Raw genomic sequence first — 13964 nt, forward strand, 5'->3', positions numbered from 1 at the left:
AAAGGATTCAGTCAACACATTCTGGAAAATTTAGAAACCCCATACCTTCTCCTATTTTTTTTTTTTTTATTCCTACCTCAAATCTGACATAAAAAAATGTGTTGCTGTAACTACAAATATTTAAAAGTAGTATAAAACAGAAGGGTGGTTTGGTTGTTGTACAGCTTGGTTGTCACCACAGTGTGTAGAGGTTCCCAAACTTTTAATGCAGGGCCTCACTTTGGCAGATGAAAATATTTTTAAGCCCCACCACCCCCCTCAACATACAAATCAACATGTAACTAAACTCACTGTCAGTCACACTCTTTGCTAAAGCGCATTCATCTCAAACATTGGCTACAAAAAGTATAGAATAGCAGTTCAGTGTGTGACTACAAGCTGCAAAAACTAACAAGACCTTTTTTATAAAGATTTATTTTGAGGCGTTTTGCCTTTAATGGACAGGACAATTGATAGAGCAGGACACCAGGGAGAGAGAGAGAGAGTGGGGAATAACATAGGGTAAAGAAGCCACAGGCTGGAATCGAGTCCAGGCCGCCCGCTTGAGGACCATAGCCTCCGTACATGGGGCGCGACCTAACCGCTAGGCCATTGGCGCCCCACGAGCCCTTTTTTAATGAGAGAAAAAAGAGATACTGTTGTGACATCTGGTGTGAATTCATTTAAAATTCAATTCAAATTGCAGTCTATTTCTTTGTTTTACTTTGTGTTGGTCAGCAACTCAACTCAAGTAAAGAGTACCCTACTACAGCTGAAAATGTGCCACGGTGGATGTTTGCAGATGAAATAAAGTAAAGGTCTTTCTGCTCTGGCCGCTAAGCATTTAATCCTCTGAAATATGAAGAAACAGTATGACTGGCTGTGTTTTGATCTCCTCACAGCTTGTAATCCTTCATTAATTGCAAATTCTGGGCATCAGCTTTGACCTGGGCTCAAACATGGGCATCAATACTCATTTCATGTGTTTGAGAATGAAATAACCCCCCGCTGTGTGGGGTTTTGGGATATGTGTATGAGAGTGTTGTAGAAGTCAGTTGAGGGGCCTGAAATGAACTCTTCTCAATCTGTAATATGAACACATCAAATGCAAAAGTTCTGAGGCTGCCTGGGTGAATACATTGGAGACTCAGACACTCAGCATCACAGTTTTCTGCCTCAGGAGAAAACTTGTAATGATCAGAATATACGCTTGGAGCCATGCAACACATATCAGAAATCCATCCATCCATTATCTATAACGGTTTTTCCCGTTCAGGGTCGCTGGGGGCTGGAGCCGATCCCAGCTGTCATTGGGCGAGAGGCGGGGTTACACCCTGGGCTGTTAGCCAATCAGTCAATCACAGGTCTGACATATAGAGACAGACAACCAGCCACACTCACATCCACGGGCAATTTAAAGTCACCAATTAACCTAACAGGTATTTCTATGGATTGTGGGAGGAAGCCGGAGTACCAGGAGAGAGCCCACGCATGCACGAGGAGAACATGCAAAGTCCACACAGAGAGGCTCCTCCTGTCAGACGGGGTTTTGAACCAGGAACTTCCTCGCTGTGAGGCAACAGCACTAACCATTGCATCACCATGCAGCCACCATATCAGAGATGACTTCCTGATACCCTTGAAATATAAGCAACCTGATTTGTCAACAGCCAGCCCTATTTACAAAGCTACAGACATGGACATTGTTTCCCATCATGCTCCTGATGGAAATGAGCAAGAAGAAAAAACAAACAGTGGACCTGAAACAGAAGCAGCTTATGGTCACAGCCGCTCCTGTGTGCTGTTGGTTTGTGTTATCTGCTGGGATTCAGGCTTAGCATAATTAGCCAGCAGACCACAAGCCTGAGACATTTCCTTCCTTCCTACCTTCTCCTCAGGTTTACCAGTAACTGCCGCCTTGCAAACACTGTGTTACAACAGCAGGCAAGTTGTCAACTATACTACCACATTCACTGAGACAGCAGCCGCTTGTGAATGCAGTGGTTTCCATCTCCCTGGAGTCCTTCCATGTTTGCTGTCTTCCCTGTTTGCTACTTCCTGTGTAGTGCCAGACAGATGTGGTTCTAATTAAAAAAGTTATTTGATTAAAACAAGAAGAAAACTGACTTAGAACAACACAGACCACTTTACACCAAACAATCAACATGGTAGGCGTTTCAGAAAAACTCAAATTCCATCCTGAAATCATTTTCAGCAACAGATCAATCTCTTGAAAATATTGTGAAGCGTTAGGCCAACTTAACTTAATGCAGTCACAGCAGTGGTCTCCTGCTCTGGATCAAGCTTTTTCAAGTTTAAAGACTATCAAGACTGGTGACTTTGCATTGAGTTGCATTGCGGGAAATAAGGCCTCCAGAGTTTTTAATCTTAGAGGGACACGTTAGGCAGAGGTAAAGTCGCAGCTTAGATGTATTTTGAACTTTTTAGATGTCTGGAAGACGCGTGGTCTGCTGGATTCACGATCTCACAAGGGGAAAAGGCCCTATTTCTTAGACAGCGGGAGTGTTCAGGCAGACGTATCAAGCACACCTCAAACCTTTCAAATCATTTGAAACTCTATAGCTTTTGTGCTCAAGCCTGACGCTGCAGAGAGCCAAAACTAACAGATGTAGTTACAGGAGGATTTTCTGAGCGTCTGTCAGACAGGAGCCCGGTTGTTTGGAGACAGGCTTGATTTGACGGGCGTGCAGATGTGAAAAGGTCCAGTCGACACCTCCGGATCTCAGGGGTGTCTGGCAGAACAGAAGCAGGTTTAACTGAATGCACACATGAGCATTTATTATGCACATGTACTTTTGCCTTTTGCGTACGCTGAAACTTGAAGACATGTACATACAAGCCATGACTTTTCTTTTACAGTAAAAAGCCTCAAACTCAAATATTTCTTCATCATCTAAATATCTATATCATTTTTCAAGAGGAACATATACAGCAAGACAAGGCTGCCCATTAGCAGGGAAAGCTTTCAGGGGTAAGGCCGCCTAGGGGCCCCCCATTGAGGTCATCAAAAAACATGGTTGATCCTAAAGTGAAGCTATGATCAAAACATTTTCTTTTAAACCCAAATACTGAAAAAGAGTTATTAAAGCAAGAAATATACATGTTTTATTTATTGTTGCTTCAGTAAAATGTAGCCTGTTTTCAAAATGTAAACTGTCTCTTTAAATGGCTTTTTTTGCAATGTTAACATCATATCAGTCGCCGACAGGACGAGGAGGCGGGTCTTATCCAGGAGGCTAAGGCTGTGAGATTGGCGGTCGAATGAGGCTCATTCAAATGGTAGAAGATTTGACTGTATGGGGTCATCCTAAAGTTCAGAACCAGATACTGTAGTAGCCAAAAAAAATTAGTTTAAGTTCTAATTCCTTTAAATATTTATCTAGATATAATCAAGCATTAATCTTTCCTTAATTCAGAAGTACTATAGTACCTTCATGAAGCATTTCCATTCACATCATGAGGTGTGTCTGGCTGTCAGGGTACAGACTTGCCTGTCAGGTTGACCTCCGGGGGATGAAATGACTTGGTGCCCTTGACACAGCAGCACTTTCCCCCTAATTGCGCGAGTAACAAGCCAGCTGAATAAATGGCTGACAACGTGAATGCAAGTGGTGAAAATGACTCCGGTAAGTGTGTGCATTCAGCTGTGTGAGTGATGATGGAAAAATAAAAGCGCTGCGCTATAAGGGGAATGGCTTCATGTAATTCAAATGAAAAAAAAAATATGTCTGAATCTGAATATTTCAGGATAATTCATTCTCTGTGGTGTCGAGTTCGGTTTGCTTTAAAATACTGACCTCTAATTTAACTGAAAGAAAAAGAGCATGAATCACATGGAGCATGAAGGATGAAATGTGTAAAAATATCACGTTATGTTGAGTGGGCAAAAAAAACATGAAAGCCAGTCAAAACAGAATTTTTCGAACATAAGTGCTCTGGTATTAGTTTGGTCTCAATGATTATCAGAGCATGTCCCTATTAAAACCAGAGACAGCTTGGTTTGTTTTTGAAAAACAAAAGGCAGAATCCAAGTGTCCCCAGACCAAGCCTTTTACAAGGCTTTATTTTACTCGGTCACATCTTGAACTATTAATAACAGCAATGTGTTTCAACCAGGGCCGTTAAGAAGGACTGAAGTCAAAAAGTCTCCCCATCACACGCCACCCTCACAAAATCTGGAGACTTTATTTCCCTCTCATTATTTATTGTTTTGTTTACTTCAAAAGAAGTGTGTCTTAAAAAAGGAGCTCATTAAATAGCATCCATGTGACATTTTGGTCAAAGTTAAACTCCGTCGATGCTGTAAAGCCCCCCAAAAAAGATGACATGACACGACTGTTAGTGGACTCTTAGTCTTTTATATAGCTTGTTTATTAAAGGAGCTATATGTAACTCTGACACACCTAGTGTTTAAAATTGGTACTGCAGTCCAAATTCCAAACACTGGAGAGACTGGTTTCCCCCTGCCCCCTCCTCCCTAGAGTCATTGGGGACATGGGTTTCCATGTTGTAGCCAGCGCTGCATCAGTCTTGTAAACCTTTCTGTGTTTTAACCTCTCTCCATTTTTTCAAAAGCATCTCCAATTTAGATCCTATTTACCACTTTTCTGTGTGTTACGGTGGCTGGGAAGTGCAAAATCCAGAAATTAAGAAAAAGTGTAAAAACATTTGTCAAAGCTTAAGACAAATTTACATTTTGGAAAAAAAATTTACATTTCAAAAAATGACAAAAGCAAAACCCTTTCACCGAGGACAAAACAAATTTACATTTTATCAAACACATTTACAAGAAGCAAAACACTTACAAGCACAGAGACAGATTTAGCATCGACCGAAAACTTTTACCAGAATCTCGCTGGAAAGAGAACGAACCAAATATCGGAAGTGCCCCTGAAGTGACAGAGTGAGCGGCCAATTAATTTGTTTTGATGGAAAGACCGCGTTAACTGTCTCAGGTGATTTCCACAAAACGGACAAAAACATAATTCGTTCTCCATAAACTCCATACAACACATTTCGCACAGATGCCAAAGCCATCTCCTTGAACGCTCAACTCAGTCACTTCCGGGTGTTCTGATAATGCGTTAGGAGGATTCACTTCAGTGTCTTTAGCAGTAGGTGTGGTTGGTAGGAGGAGAAGCAGGGTCAGAACTGATGACACACCTGAGGGGGGTGTGGTGGCTCTGTCTCTGTAATCTTCATTAGCAGCACCTGCGGAGGAGCCGAAGAAAAATTGGTTTCGAGTCGAAGAGACGCCACGAGGGAGACGCGAGGACGCAGACACCTGAGGGACTGAATCTGAAGTAAGGTTTTTTTTTGCTTTTTACACATGAACTAAACCCTAACCCCTGATATGAAGGAGAGGGCTGGCGGAGGAGATCGTACCCCAAGTGGCTTCGTGGATCGGGCTGTCCGAGTGAGCTGGTCGCGGCACGTACGAGGATCTTTGGGATGAGTCACCTACACACACCCCTCAAACAGACAGGACAGTTGCACACACATTCAGATAAGGCAGGATACACATTCACGTTTATGCAACACATAAGGAGAGGCATTTAGGTTACTGGCTCACTGGCCTTAGCATAGGCGCTAGGATAGCATTTAGCTGTGGGGCTGTGTGTAGCCGTAACACGGGTCACTTCCGACATTTGGTACATTCCTTTCCCGGCAAGATTCTGTTGTTGGTAAATTTGTTTTGAGACTTGTAAAAGTGTTCTGTCGCTTGTAAATTTGTTGCTCACAAAATGGTTTAGCATCTTGTAAATGTGTTGTCCGAAATGTAAATGTGTTATGTCCTTGGTAAAACTGTTTCACACTTTGTTTTTTTGGTTTGCACTTCCCAGCCACCGTTGTGTGTCCCTGTCAATTAAACAAAAATACATGTTTGACTATGAAAATGGTTTAACATGACTATATGAGGGTTAGTTTTAAACAGAAAGATTCTCATAAAGAGCGCTCCCTAATTGTATCAGTAATATTTGGGGGAAAGGGTAACATGTAAAGTACTTGCATGTAAGCTCACAAAAATACAAATCAGAAAAAGACACAGAACTTCCTTGTAGAGGTCGGTCATAATATGATAAGTATGCTATAATACACTGAAAATAAACATGTTTGAACTACACACTATTAGTCTTTCATTTCCCTTTTCAACATATTGTTGTGACTAAACAGAGGAGACATGTGGCGACAATTTGGAACTCTGGCTAACAGAAATCCCCTGAAACTTTTATATAAAACCCTTGATGCTGTGTCACATCAAAAAAACAATAAGCTACAGGACAGAATCCAGAGATTACATTTGGTTTCTGTTTAGCTGCAGTTTTATAGTTTGACACTTTGGCCCACTGACCAAACTCTGGAGCTAGATGACTAGAGAGACTAAGAGTCAAAGTACGTATAAAGGGTGTCAATCATACACTAATCTCTAAACACTGTCACCTCCATTTAGGGGCTTCCTGTTCCTCTACACCTGACATGCTCTGAACAGCTGGCATAGTTTTGCTCTCCAACACAACACAGAGGCTCGCCATTGTCCATCAAACTGCAAGCTCTGCTGGATTGTGTCTACTCTCCGATGACACACACCTACACACACACACACACACACACACACACACACACACACACACACACACACACACACTGAATCACAAACGTACAATTGTCAATTTTCTACTCCAATCCGTGTGTATTTCCGTAACCTCTCTGAAAGTCAGGACGAGAAAGTGCAGCTCAGTTTCATCTCCAACATCAGCTCTCACCTCGGGAGGATGCAAAGTCATCTATGTGTGTTTTCCCTCTCTGAACCATCCTGCCTCCATCTTCCTCCCTTCTTCCTCTCTTCCCGATACACTTTGCAATGATTATCGTGAAAGTCTGAGAATCAATAAAATGCCTCTCTGTTCTATTTTTTTTGCCTCCACTCACTTTCATTTCCCGCCTGTCATCAAAGTCTCTCCTCATTTGTTTTTCTTTTGTCTCGGCTGCAGAGCACTGAAGCTATTATCTCATCAGTGTGTATATGATTGTGTGTCTGTGTGTTTGAGTGTAAGAGTAATATCATTGCAAAGCCAGTGTTGGCAGATGTATTGATTTTTACAACAACGACAAAACAAACAGAATATTCTTTACTCTCAGACCAGTAAAAAAAAAACACAACATGATAAAGGAGCACGCTCACTCTAACACACACACTCTACTCAGGGTGGCCTAATTCAATGTGACACATTACTACTAATCAATACACAAGCCCAAGTCTGTTGCTATGGAAACATCCTCAATGAACTATCCCCATCCCTATTTGTGTGCCAAGTTTGAAAAATACAATGAAACAAACCAATGAACAAATGTGATCTGTATCTGAACATGATGTGAAAGAAAGAACTTTTGATATTTCAAGGTGAAACGCAATTTGGACCAAAATGTTAACAGTTTTGCCTGAACACATCTGGAGCTCATCTGGCTGGCAAACACCTTGTTCATACTTGGTGATCAAATGTGATCTGTATCCAAACTTTTTTTGATACGACGTTGTTGTTTCGTAAAATGGTCACTGACAGAATGCGAATACTGAGACACACAGAAAATGTGAAAACATGCTGCAAAAAGGAAAACATATGCATCGACAAAAAACACTCTGCAATTTCATAAAAAATGAAAATCAAATTCACAAAAATAAGCAACAAAAAAAGCTAAATATATAGTCTCCAGTTTGTGTCGTTACCATAGACAGCATGAGACATGGACTTAATCTCGGTAACGTCCCCCATTGGTTCCTGAATCGTAGGTCTGATGCCTAACGATGGCGGTTGCAATAATGGAAATACTGATGGAATCAGATTGTCCGTCAATCTAGTAACAGTCAAAGAGATGGAGCTACATCTAGCCCGCTTGCAGTCAGATCAGAACCCCCTAATTACGCAGCACCCTTATCCTTCAAAATCAAAACGGATGAGTTGTTTAAAAAAATTCTCCCACGTGCAGTGTGCGCCGATAAAGTCATGTACTATCCAGACCAAATTAAATTTTGAACCAGGCTGTAAAGATGTTTATATCTGCTGTCCAATGGGCTTTCTAACATGTGAGTGTACTGGGCGGTCTGCGTCTTTTGCAGCTAGCCTCAAGTGGACACCTAAGGAACAGCAGTTTTTTGCACTTCCACTTTAACAGGTTGCTGCTTGGTTGTTACTGAATTTGCAAACTGTTTCTCATAACCAAACCTTTAGGGACTGCTGCATTTCCACAGTGACCACCAAAGGTACTTGACTGAAGAATTTTAAAAAGAGGGTAACTAATAAACTTTGAGAACCCCTGTTGCTAGGCATTCATGTGCAAGGTGTCGGGGTTTTTGCCACACAACCACTCCGACTTTCTTCATCGCGTCAAAGCAGAAATCATTTGGCAGAGTTGACATGATCGGCCTCCTCTGGCGTGACACCTCACAGGGTTGGTCAGGGGGTTACAGTGACATAACACAGCTCATTGTTTGGAGGAATGGCATGCAAAAACAGAAGCCTGACACACGGTTCTGAATAGCACTTCAAAGGCTGCAGCAGTGCGAGGTATTTCATTGTAATTCTACCGCACAGCGAGGAGAGGAATTTGGACGTTCGAATCTTCCAGCAGGAATTCAGCGTTCCTACCGGAACTCTCCTGTTAAATTCCCACTCAGCTCGTTACAGTCGGGACAGAAAGCATTCCCGCCATGCTTACATAACGCTGCACTGAACCGTCACCTGGACTTGGCTCGCGTCGGGAAGTGGATTTGGAATGAAAGTTGTTGGCTCTGGCGGACAGTCGCTCGGAAATAGGTGGAGAAAGTGGATTTACTGTAGAAGTGCTGCCAATATTTCCAACACATTACAATTCATTAAGCGACTATGTTTGTCATTCCAGCTGCAAATATTCCTCCAGTGCTCTCTCAACCCTGTCTCTCGTTTCACATCCATTTATTTTCTCCCCATTCCTCAACTCCCTATCCTTCTCATGCAGAAGTTCACTAGAAATTCCACTTCTCAGTAACAACACTTTTCATCAAACACACATTCTCCCTGTGCTCCTGACTCTCCTGTGTGCTGAGAAGAAGCGCAGAAGTGAAGATGTGGGCTCTCGCAAACCCAAGTTTGTTCTATTTATACTGAGGAGTTAGAGTGGTTAGCGCTGCGTTCAGAGCTCCGGGCCCTTTAGACCCATGGAGGGAGGGCCTAATCCACTCACTTTCCGCACTGCACAGCACTGCCAGGCCAGCAGGGCCAACCGACCGCCCAGCTATGTGCCTGTCCACTGACCAAACTGCTGACCACATGCAGCTGATGGGGAGAGGCGGAGCAGATGAAAGGAGTGGACAGGATGGAGGAGTCACTTGAGATGCATGTACTGTTAGAAGTGTAAAAAGCTTCATGGTCCTCGTATGGTATCTTGTATAAAAGCATGAAACTTACTTATACAGTCTGGGGCCCTGAAGAAAAAAGTGTGAGGCACAGTATCATAAACTGTTCATGTGAATGCTGAATACAGTACAATAAAATACAGTTGTGATGTTGTCAGAAGGAAATAACTTTCTAAAGACACATGACAATATTTTATTTTTGCATGTTTTGTAGTGTTTTAAAACGCTTAAAGGCAGGGTTTGTAAGTCTGGAAAGTGAGACTTAAAAGAGAAAGTAACATCTCCTCAGAGCTCTGTCTCAACTCATCCCTGCCCGATCACAACTGCTCTGCAACAGAGCGGAGGAAGGACCTCAAACCGTTGCTTTCAATTTTAGTCAACTATGTTACCTCATGTCACATTCAGGCACCTAACATAATGTTAAAAAAAAATCAAACAAGGCAACAGTAAGACAGCAACAGTGGTGTCACCTTTCAGACCCTTTGACTCCCCGGTGGTCTCCATCGCTGAAAATCTTTATAAAAATTACTCTGTTGTGTCCTCTGGTTTATCTAAAGTCTTATTTAGTCGCAACCTTCTCTGCTCCTGTCTTTATTTTCTTGCCATGTTCATCAGGGCGAGCGGTTACAAGGTGCCATGGCAGTGGTCATTTCAGCTGAGCTTTCTCTGCCATCCTCCCGTGGACTTGGAATACCTCTGGAGGCGATGAAGCACATATGATTGCGGGCTGGTGCACAGCAATGGTAGAGTATGGACTGGGAGCCAGGGAAGCATTTGATTGGTTCTTTCCACTGACCTCACAGCAGTGATACATCAGGCAGCATCCAAGCATGCGGCCCAGGTTCGAATCCCACTTGTGGCTCCTTTCCCGCATGTCATTCCCCACTCTCTCTGTCCACTGTCCTATCTAAAGGCACAAAAAGCCCAAAAATAAATCTTAAAAAAAAACAACACAATTGTGTTGAATAATTTTGACAACCAGTTGATTTATGTTTTTTGAATTGGTGGGTGAAAATCATGGCAGTCATGGCAAAGATGTCATTTCAGCACTTATTCCTCATAGTAATGAATTAATAATTAATGCAGCACTTTATTGTCTTTTTAGAGGCAAATTGCTCACTAGTGATTATTTTGTTGCTGCACTATGGTGCAGTGGTTACATGTCACCTCACAGTAAGATGGTTTCTGGTTGGGACAGGGCCTTTCTGTGTGGAGTACACATGTTCTACCTGAGCATGTGTGGGTTCCCCGGCTATCATAGTGTAAAGGCATGCTCATCAGTTTAATTGGTGAGTCTAAATTGCCCGTAGGTGTGAGTGTGTGCCTGACTGTCTGTTTCCACATGTCAGTGATTGACTAGCAATCAGTAGCCCGCCTCTCGCTCGATGACAGCTGGGATCAGCACCAGCCCCCCCACGACCCCGAACGAGACAAGCGCTACATATAATGGATGGAGTGGTGGAATCCTCTATGTACCTTGACAATGAAGTCACTGCAAAGACTGAAAAGATATTCAACATGAGTGTATATTAAGAAATCAGCTCATAAAGAGTGTCCCCGAAATACAATAAAATTTTAATGACAAAAAGGAGAATGGTGGCCATTGCTCAGATAGAGCGTTTATAGCGATGGCTGTATTTTGAACAGCACACGTGCAAACTTTCATGCTTTTATTTTTTAAAGGATACATTGTTTTCCCAATTTCTCTCTACTAATAGTACAATCAATAAATATGCTGTGTTCACTTTTATCAATACTTTTTACTTTTTATTTTTTATTCAAGTGTTTTGTAATGAGAACATTTTAAATTATATTGATATATTTCCACATGTACATGTCTAAAGAGAAGAAAAGAAGAGCAAAGAATAGGCTTGATAAAATGGTCAGTAGTTATTTAAACAGATGGCTCGAGATGAATTCCATTTGCAGAAGGTAAGAGAGATTTTCTCGGCTGCAATCAATGAAAACTCTTAACATAATGTCCATCATGCAACAATAGCCTCAAAATTCCCCCCTCGCTAAAAATGGCAAGCATGAGAACTGCTATAAAAGGAGAAGGTATGCATCAGATTTTCCAGCTCAATAAATCTGTTGAACATGACGGCAGTAGTTTCACTTTGAAGAGGAATTATGAAGCTGTTATCAGGAGAGAGTTATGTGATAACATAATATTCATTGACAGCAGGAAATATAACTCAAGGTAATCTTTGAGAACAAGGAGTGGGCTGAGTCGGTCGTACGGAGAGAGAGAGAGAGAGAGAGACTGAATGAAATGTTGTGTCTAAATTTACTATCAGCTACTTAACCTGGAATTTAATGAACACTCTAAAAATAGTCTTTGAGAAAAAATTGTGCTTGATCATTTTTAAGTCAAAGCATATGAGTGATGTCAAATATTGAAGTCTTCAACTCTGACTTTGTCTTTTACTTGACATCGTCCCTGCAGAAGAAGAACTTAAACACAACTCATTTAGTGTGCAGAGCAAAAACTTTGCAAAACATTCATACACCAATCATTGAAAAGCACACACTTCTCTGTTTCTGATTTCCTGGACTGTCTGGATGCAGACAGAAAGAAACACTCTGACTCATCCCAAAACAAAACAACAGTTAAATGTCACCCTGTCCATGACTTCTTGCTCATCCCCAAATCCATCCCACAATATTGCCGGTCTTGGTGATTCATATACAGTATTTCAGGAATGCAGACTGAAGTCTGATATGCCTGGGCCTAGCAAGCAAAACAGAGGGCAAAAGCCTCAGAGAATAACACACAACCAAAGCCCTAAAGAATTCCCTTGGACTCAACTTCTGACCAGAAAACTGTGCAGTGGAGAGCTGCTGCAACCCCAGACTGAAATAGTTCAGACTTCACTGCTGGTGGCTGCCTGAGATACACCCTGAGCTTCTGGACACAACTGAAATTAGATTAAGAGATATATTTACAATGTCCCTACATACTCGAAGGGATACTGAATGTGTTTTACTGTACAGTACTGGGCAATAATACACAGTGCACACAGCTATATTGTATACTGTGTTTTTATATTAAGAAGAATTCCTTTAACCTGCTCTATCAATTACAATCAAGTCTATATTTCCCATAAACTCTACAGAATATTTTTTTCAGTAAGCAACCTGAAGAGTTACAGATTTGGTCCAGTGTTGCAGCTTTTTCAGACCATGATGGTATTTTTTTTTTTTTTAAGTTATATTTTTTTGGCTATTTTGCCTTTATTGGATAGGACCGCTGAAAAGAAGACAGGGAGCGAACGAGGCCGAGGCTGGATTTGAACTCATAGCTACCGTAATGAGGATTATAGCCTCTGTACATTGGGCATGCATCATGACCGCCAGGCCATCCAGCGCCCAATTTAAACAGAATTTCTAATGAAATAGTGTTACATGCTGTAGCTTTACTTTGAAAATGAAGAAAAAGAAAAAAGTGAAGATTGATTCGTCCTGGATCTGACTGGCTATAAATCCTGCACACAGTTGCAGCTGTAACTTACATGTCTGCATTGGCACCAATCAACTCACATACTCACTAAAATCAGTTTCTCCATGTTTTGAAGAGCAGTGTTAAAATGTAAAAAAAAATGAAAGCATACAAAAAACACCAACATGCTAACTTGCATGCACAGGTCCCTGCATGGGCTGACCTCCTTTTACCATAGTTACCAAAGCACTTGTTCAAGACTCTGTTAGCGTCATCCCCTCTCTGACTCGACACTGCTGTAAGAAAATATTAATCTTTTTCCCACGCTCACTCGATATATCTGTGTTAATGTGGTGTACGCAGATGTTGCTGCAGTTCAGATGGAGAGATGTGTGTATTTCATATGTGTGTGATGACACTCAGTATAAGTAAGGTACAGTAGAAGCAGAAGCTTGTCTCTAATCTTTCTTTTGGTTAATGGAGCTTCTTGGCATTCGACCACAAAGCCTCTGTGGTCACCCTCAGACAGAACTGGGACAACACACACACACGCACGCACGCACGCATGCACACACACACACACACACACACACACACACACACACACACAGAAAGTGACACATCATCCTATGGAATCCATCTAACCTCAACCACTAAGCCACTGAGAGGCAACTACTTAACTGAGGCATCATCTTCTCCTAGTCTGTAATGATGGCCGAGCCAAATCTAAACCACTCTGTTTGAAAGGAACGTCAGGATGCCTTCGTAAGGGATTGATTAGCCAGGAGCTGTGGAGGGTACAGTGTTTACTGTATACCCTGGCCTGGGTGTGTGCACTTCACAGATGCAGAGACAGGGAAGAAACAAAGCATCACAACACTTTTGTTTGTGTGCATGAGTAACAGGGACATTTCAGGGGAAATTAACAACTATTTGCATCATTGTGTTGCCTTTCCAACATTACCACCTTAAAGTGTAGGGACAGTTACACACTTTGCATGTCCATCAGTGCATAGCTCTCTTTGCAGATGCATCTTGGTGGAAACTAAAAAAAACATTTATTGTGTGAATTAAAAGTCGTAACAAGATGAAATAGACTTGACCACAGAGTACTGGTGCTTTGTTACAGGAGAC

The sequence above is a fragment of the Labrus mixtus genome, chromosome 18, assembly GCF_963584025.1.
Source record: "Labrus mixtus chromosome 18, fLabMix1.1, whole genome shotgun sequence".
NCBI classification, from domain to species: Eukaryota; Metazoa; Chordata; class Actinopteri; order Labriformes; family Labridae; genus Labrus; species Labrus mixtus.